Source organism: Mus pahari, chromosome 10 (assembly GCF_900095145.1).
Source record: "Mus pahari chromosome 10, PAHARI_EIJ_v1.1, whole genome shotgun sequence".
NCBI lineage: Eukaryota > Metazoa > Chordata > Mammalia > Rodentia > Muridae > Mus > Mus pahari.
The window spans coordinates 73202321-73210646 of NC_034599.1; positions in this window are offsets into that span (position 1 = coordinate 73202321).

An 8326-nucleotide genomic window follows, 5' to 3' on the forward strand; every position below is an offset into this window, starting at 1 on the left:
CATAAATAAGGAGAATGCCCCTTCCTCGAGCTCTCTCCCCCTCTTTTCTTTCCCTCGCTACCTTGCCCTTTTCCCCCTCTCAATAAACCTCCTGTGGAACTGTCTGGCCTGGTATGGTCTTTCTGGAGCTGTCGCCGCCGATACCAACATTGGCCCTGTGACTTCGGTGATCCTTACACAGGGGAGCTGCAGAACCCAGGCGGCCGCCGGCGCCACCGCCACCGGTGCGACCGTAACACTGCCACCGCCTGCAGCCACTGCTTCACCACGTGGACTCCATCTCTAGCACCCGCCCTAATCTACCACGTGGATTTCCATTGCTTCGATACCCACAGGTTCTAAGTGGGCTGTGCCTCCGCGGCCTACCACGTGGAACTGGCTCTGGCCAGCCAACCAGACGCTTCCACACTTCCTGCCACCGGACTGCAGAATCCCGCAAACACACCCGCATACTGGTTGGTAAGGAGTTTCTCCAGTTGGTGGGAGGAACCCTATATGTCCACATAGCGCCCGGCCAGCCTCTTCTGGGCTAAGGGTTGGCTTTCAATGCCCTGGTCCTTATGACCCGCCTCCTGACTGACCTACGAGTTAGGATATAGGCCCGTGGATGAAACCCCTTTTCGAAGGCAATTCATAAGTCCCTTGAGCTCTTGCAGTGGGCAGAAAATTCCTAGTACTAGGTTGGATTGCTTTCTGACATTTCCAGGAAATGTCGCCACTGTGGTCCCTAGAAATTATCGTGAGGACCTGAATTTCTAGCTTGACCGTACTTCCAACCAGTGTCGCCGGGCAGTCCTTTGGGACGCCAGTAGGGATTGTTCAGTAACTACCCTCCCACCCAATGGGTGTTCAATTGTCTTCGGACTACCTCCAGGCACCCCATTGGGATGTCTCCTGGAAAATTTCAAATCTCTGAAATTAACGCCCGATTTGAGGTGCTCAAAACTGATACACCTCTGCAATAAGGTCTGGATTCACTACCCTTTAGATAATAATTCCAAATGGCCACCTAATGGCACGCTAGACCTGATCGTTTTAAGAGAGATCTCCATACATACTGCCAGCAGTCCGGTAAATGGAGTGAGGTTTCATATGCTGAAGCTTTCTTTCTTTTTTTTTTTTTTTTTTTGGTTTTTTTGAGACAGGGTTTCTCTGTATAGCCCTGGCTGTCCTGGAACTCACTCTGTAGACCAGGTTGGCCTCGAACTCAGAAATCCGCCTGCCTCTGCCTCCCAAGTGCTGGGATTAAAGGCGTGTGCCACCATGCCCGGCATGAATCAGGACTTTTTTTTTTTTTTAAGATTTATTGTTTTATGTAAGTACACTGTAACTGTTTTCAGACACACCAGAAGAGGGCATCAGATCTCATTGTGGATGGTAGTGAGCCACCATGTGGTTACTGGGATTTGAACTCAGGACCTTTGGAAGAGCAGTCAGTGCTCTTACCCTCTGAGCCATCTCACCAGCCCTGAAGCTTTCATCTACCCTGCCTCTCAACCTGCTCTCTGTTCTTCCCGTTCCCCAGCCCAATTTCTCTTAGACATGAAACCTACACACCCTCCACTAGATGACACTACAGTGCTCGATCCCGCCAATAAGCCACCTCCGGTCCCCTGTAGACCCGCGGCCTCAGTTTCTCTTTCTCACCAGGCCCCAGAGCCTACTAGTTCGACCTCTCCAGTCCCTTCCCCTCCTATCGCACATTCTAAGGCCACAGCCAGACCCCCAAGTCGTCCTCCTCCTCCTCCTCCTCCAGGAAAGCCTGACCCAGCGACCCTTCCTCTAGGGGAAGTGGCTGGTGTTGATGGTCTGGTCAGAGTCCATGTTCCTTTCTCGCTGAGTGAGCTTTCTCAAATAGGAAGCAGACTGGGTTCCTATGCTTCTAACTCCTCCAGCTTTATTAAGGAGTTCCAGGACATCACTCAAGCTTATAGCTTGACTTTCCACGATGTTTATATGATTCTTACTGATAATTTACTTCCTGAGGAATGCAGGCGAGTTTGGGAAGAGGCGAGAATGTATGCAGACGAAATTCACCAGACAGACAGAACATATCCAATTGGATCTGAGGCAGTGCCTGACTGGGATCCCCGATGGAATTACAATTCCGCAGGTGGTATTTCAGCCAGAGACAGGTTTATTACATGCCTTCTGGCTGGTCTTAGAAAAGCAGTCTTTTTTTTTTTTTTTAAAATATTTATTTATTATTATATCTAAGAACACTGTAGCTGTCTTCAGACGCACCAGAAGAGGGCGCCAGATCTCATTCCAGATGGTTGCAAGCCACCATGTGGTTGCTGGGATTTGAACTCAGGACCTTCAGAAGAGCAGTCGGTGCTCTTAACCACTGAGCCATCTCTCCAGCCCCAGAAAAGCAGTCTTAAAGCCAGTAAATTTGGAAAAACTCCAAGAGATTTTCCAGGACAAGCAGGAGAGCCCATCTCAGTTTTTAGAACGCCTCACAAAGGCCTTAGTACAATACACTAATCTGGACCCTGAAAGCCCAGAAGGTAAACTTATGATGACCTACTAGTTTTTTTTCCCAGAGCTACCCCAACATAAAAGCTAAACTTAGGTGTTTGGAGAAGGGGCCCCTAACTCCACAGGTGGAAGTCTTGGCATGACCTTCAAGGTGTACCATGAGAGAGATGAGAAAGCTCGAAAACAAAACCACCGCAAGCTGGCAAAGGCTGTCCGACCAGCTCCAGCTACTGCCCCGAACTCCTGGCCTTCTAAGGTTCAGGGACCACCAGCCCCCTGCTATAGATGTGGTCAGCAAGGTCACTGGGTGAGGTCTTGCCCTACCTCCCACAAGCCAAGAGGGCCGTGTCCTAGGTGCCGTCAGGAGGGACATTGGGCTGTCGATTGCCCTCGTGTTGCCCAGAACAGAGGGACATCCCATCCAGGCACTCCTCTAGCTGACCGCCTAGGCTTGGCTATGGATGACTGAAGGGGCCAAAGCTCCCTCGACCTGGCCACGCCCATCCCTAGCAGGGAGCCCTGGTAGCTATCATGGTGTGTGGGCGGCCCATCTCCTTCCTCTTGGACACCAGGGCCACTTACTCAGTCCTGACAGTTTTGGGGACCCACTTCACCTTCGAGTTTTCCTATCGCCGGGGTGGGAGGACAACCTTATCTTCCTCATCAGACCCCACCACTTAGTTGCATTTTTAGGGCTGTACCCCTCACCATTCCTTTTTGGTCCTGTCCCATTGGGAAGGGATCTTTTCGCTAAGTTGGGAGCCTCTATTTCCTTTGCTCCCCCACTCTCCTGAACCCAAGCTCGTCAACAGTTCCCCCCTCCTCCTCCTAGCCAGTAAACCCACTAACACTAACATGCTGTTTCCTTTACCAGCTTCTCAGGTGGACCCCCAAGTTTGGGATGTCCAGAACCCCTCTGTTGCTAAACATCACTCTCCTGTTGTCATCCAGTTACTGGACTCTACCAGGTACATCACCCAAACCCAATACCCACCTCCCCTCCAGAGCCTCAGGGGACTTAAGCCTATCATTTCTGACTTCCTAAGGAAAAAACTCCTTCGCACCACCTCTTCCCCCTCTAACACCCCTATTCTAGGGAGTGGTGGCACACGCCTCCCAGCACTTGGGAGGCAGAGGCCAGCCGGGTCTACAGAGTGAGTTCCAGGACAGCCACGGCTATACAGAGAAACCTGGTTCAAGACCCCAGGCGCATGCATTAATTCTGCAGTGGTTCCTCTCCATCCTGTTGTAGCTAATCCTTACACACTTCTTTCCACTGTCCCCTCGGGGACTTCTCATCTCTCAGTCTTAGATCTCAAGGATGCGTTTTTCTCTATTCCTCTCGACGCCCAGTCACAGAACATATTTGCCTTTGCCTGGACATCCTGACACCTACTTTTCTACCCAACTTACCTGGACTGTTCTGCCTCAGGGATTCTGAGACAGCACACACCTACTTGGCCAGGCCCTGGCTTCTGACTTACTCTCTTTATCTCTCCCTAAATCTAAGATTGTACTTTATGTAGACGATGTCCTTCTCTGTAGCCCCTCTCTAGAGATTAGCCAAGCTGACATCTCTGTTCTTCTAAATTTCCTTTCCATTCGAGGCTACAGGATCTCACCTTCTAAAGTCCAACTGTCCACTCCTCAGGTCACCTATTTGGGACTAACAATTACCCCAATCCACAAGAAAAAGTCTGATTCAGTCTAACTGTTCCTTCTACAAAGGAAGAGACTTTATCATTCCTAGGACTGGCTAGCTTTTTATGTTCCTGGGTTCCTTCCTTTCCCGACCCTTATAGGAAGCAGCTTTAGGCCCCACTCATGAACCGCTTCTCAAATCTGTTACAAGTCCTTTCAAAGGCTCCAACAGGCTCCTTAAGGCTGCAGCCTTACATCTCCCTGACCTGACGGAGGCTAGATGTCCTGACAGCTAAAGAAGGTGGTCTTTGCCTGTTCCTCCAAGAAGAATGCTGTTTCTACGTCAACCAATCCGGGATAGTGAGAAATAAAATCCAGGAGCTACATACAATCAGGCATGAAGAAATTCGGAGACCGTGAGACTTCCAGTTTTGGGGTTTTTGAAAATCCTATGTGGAATTGGATTCTCCCTTTCTTAACGCCTTTCCTAGTTATCATTCGCTCCTTGTTTCATTAATCTTGTTTCTACATTCCTTCAATGACAAATACAAAACAATTCTAACCAAACTATTAATCAGCTCCTATTACAGGATTACCAGCCACTGCCCACAGAAGAGCCACTGTCCACAGAGGAGCCCGATGGGAACGTTTATCTAGTGGATCCCAATGGTGAAAGCCAGCTATACCCCAAAATTGACGACGCCCCTAGACAGCAGGAAGCAGCTTAAGAGACACGACACCCTCGTTCCCTTTTCACCATCGGCTTCCCCCTCCCTTTTTCTTCCCTTCTCTTTATAATAATAGTAAGAGAGGTATGTTGGCATCAGGACATTCCAAACCTGTGACATTGCATAGGCCACAGCGCTTACCTGTGACCTGCAGACCAGTTGCCAAGACAACAGGCATCATATTCCTAGCATCCACTTGGCTCACCTCCCACCTTTACTTGTTATGTCATTTTCCATATAAATAAGAACGCCCCTTCCTCGCTCTCTCTCCCCTTCTTCTCTCTCTGTCACTACCTTGTGTCTCCCTTTAAAACCTCTTCCACGTGGCACTGCTTTGGCCTAGTGTGCTGTTGAGATGCTACCGGCCATTCTAACACATCATTGGCTGTCCGGGAACTCCAGCTGTAGACCAGACTGGCCTTAAACTCAAGGAGATCCGCCTGCCTCTGCCTCCAGGTGCTGCAATTAAAGCCGTGAGCCACCACAGCCTCACTAAAATTAGTTCAGTTTTTGAGCCTGGGTCTTGCTATCTACCAAGGCTGGCCTAAGACTTGTAGTCCTAGCTGATCCTGAGCTAGCACACCTCCTTTCTCTGCACCCCAAGTGCTAGGATTGCAGGAATGGTCCACCATGTCTGACTTCTATTGGCTTTCTCACTATTGGCTGCCGCTTCTCTACTCCTCGAGAGTTCTGCAGGAGAAATCCCAAAGACAGCACATTCTCTATTAAACAACTGACTGCATTTTTAAGGAACTTCCAGGCCTCCGCCAACTTCTTTCTGAAGTCCCTGTTCTTGGCAGAAAAACAAATTCTGTACTGAGATCCATGCTGGCCTTCAGCTATAGTGGGAAGTTCATGCCGGGAATGGGGCCAAAGGTTTCAGAGGTGGAGTTCTTGATTTTGTTCCGTTTTTTGAGACTCGGTTTCTATTTGTAGTCCAGGCTAGCCACAAACTTGCAGTCTTCTAACTTCACCTGTTTTTACTTAGGTATTGTAGACATATGTAACCATGCCAGGCTCTTATTCTGTGTAAGGGGCCCTGCAGTTTTGGTCTCAAACTCACTATGTAGTTGAGGATGACTTTAAACTCCTGATCTTAGAGTTGGGATTAAAGGCAATATTGTTTCAAGACAGGGTCTATATAGCCTGGGCTGGAATTTGCTGGCCTGGAATCCAGAGATCTGGCCGTTTCTGCCTTCCTAGTGTTGGGGTTTAAAACGTGGGTCAATGTTAGACCCGAGGAAAACTATTTCCATGATTGATTAAAGCAAGCTGTGTTTAGACTGTGCACTTTCCCTGAGTTCGGGTCTCAGAACATTCCCTCACTGGCTTTTGAGGTCTCTTATATGTGGAAGGGTTGATAGAGAAGAGCTGTTGAGATAATTGGCTGTTAGCCCCTGGACATAGAAGTTGGGGTGCGGGCATGGTGGAGGAGAGGGGCTACTCAGGACTCAAGGTAACCTGTGGGGTGTGGAAGGGGGACTCATAAAGGTTATCTGGAAAAACATTTCCGTAAGGCAAAAGGGCAATCATAGCTCACAGATTCAGGGGTAAGCAAGGCAAAGGGTATATACATCATGGGGTTACAAGTTCAGCACAGGTTGAAAAACATGGTTTGTAGAATACATTATTAGCTTAGCAAACAAATTTATTCTTGTAAGGTATGGAGACTTAATAACAATGTGGCTCTTTAACAACATTGTGGTTCCTGGTTTGGTTTCTAAGTCACCACACTTGGCCAGAAGGCTAGGAGCTAACATAGCCATTTAGAACGAAAACGGAGAAGCAAGGGTCAAGAGAGCCCTTTGCCTCGTGACCCTGCTGCCTCCAGCGGCCAGAGGCGGGTGACGCCGGGGGCTCCCCAGCCCGCAGTGACTTTCCACCGAGCCCTTTTAAATGCCTTTCTTTGCACGTGGTTTCTGTGAGTCATCTCCTTTCTCCAGACAAAGAAATCTAGGTTTTGCTAATCGGGTTTCTTGAGTCCGCTAAGGCATGAGTCAAACTCGTGCTTCCCGAGGACTGTAAGCTCTTGCTCCCTGCCCCCAGGGGAAACGCCCGCTGCCGGGGTCCAAATCCGAGTTTCTGTGGGGTTTGGGGTCAAAAGATTCACGCGGAAGGTGAGTGCGGCATGGAACCTGTTGTAAGTCCCAAGCGTCAGAAGAGAAGAGCGTTTGTGCGTTTTAAAAATAGTTCTCTAAAAAAATCTTTGGACAGGCGCGGTGGCTCCGAGGGTAAAGGAGCTTGTATCAAGCCTGAAGACCTGGGTTCAGTCCCTTGGGAAGGCAGAAACTGAAAACCGGTTTCTCTAGCCTTCACACACGGACATAAATAAATAAATAAATAAATAACCGAATGCGTGAATGAATGAATGTCTGTCTGGGCGTGGTGTGGCATGCTTGCAATCCCAGCACTTGCCGCCAGGTGGAGGCAGGGGGCTCCAGGCCAGCCCTCATTACAGAGTCAGTTTGAGGCCAGTTTGGATTTCCTGAGACTGTTTCAAAATAGAAAAATGTGGTTTAAAAAAAAAATTAAAAAATAAGGGCTCTATACTGGGGTAAGGGAGTGTAGGAAGAGGCAGAGCTGAGGGACAAACTCCAGGCAAAGTAAATCAGCCATTTGGCAAGGCCCGTGGCTGCCATGAATATCAACAAGTGCCACTTTGTCCCACAGTGTCACTTTACAGCTTAGCGATGCCCGAGGGTGCAGGCACTTCCAGAGAGGCCTGCTTTGGCCTTCTTAGCCGTTAGTCAGTTCCAGATTGACCCTGACGGGTTTTTTTTCCCCCCCCTGATTGATTTTTCTTTTTAATTTCCAAACATTTTAGTTAAATAAAGGAGTTCTGGTGGCCTAGGCCTGAGGTCTTGGCTTTTGTGAGGTGGAAGCAGCAAGGTCAGGGACTGAAGGGCAGCCTTGGATGTAGGAGACCCAGTCTCAACCAGGCAAAATGAAAATACAGAAGAGAAAAACAAACAGCACCTAACCCCTCCTTCATTATTCACAAATGCTGTTAACGTCTTGTTTGCTCTGTCTTCATAGTTTTTGTTTTGGGAATACAGAATGTCTACACATGAGTGTTCATACGGCATTATTTAAAAAAAAAAAACACTTCTAAATTACATTGTGTGTGTGTGTGTGTGTGTGTGTGTGTGATGAGAGTCCCCCCTCTCATGGTGCCTGGGATGGAACTCAGGCTGTCAGGCGTTTCAGTGAGTATCTTTTTCTACTGAATTCTCTCTTAGCCACTCACACCAGCTTTATTAACAACGTCCTCGAACTAGAGAAACTTAAGTATGTCCATCAAGGGATAAGTGGATAAAACAAAATGGCATGACAGGCTGGGTACTGGGACCAGGCTGTGACATTAAGATCCTGTGAGAAAGCCGGGCGTGGTGGTGCACACCTTTAATCCCAGCACTTGGGAGGCAGAGGCAGGCGGATTTCTGAGTTCGAGGCCAGCCTGGTCTACAAAGTGAGTT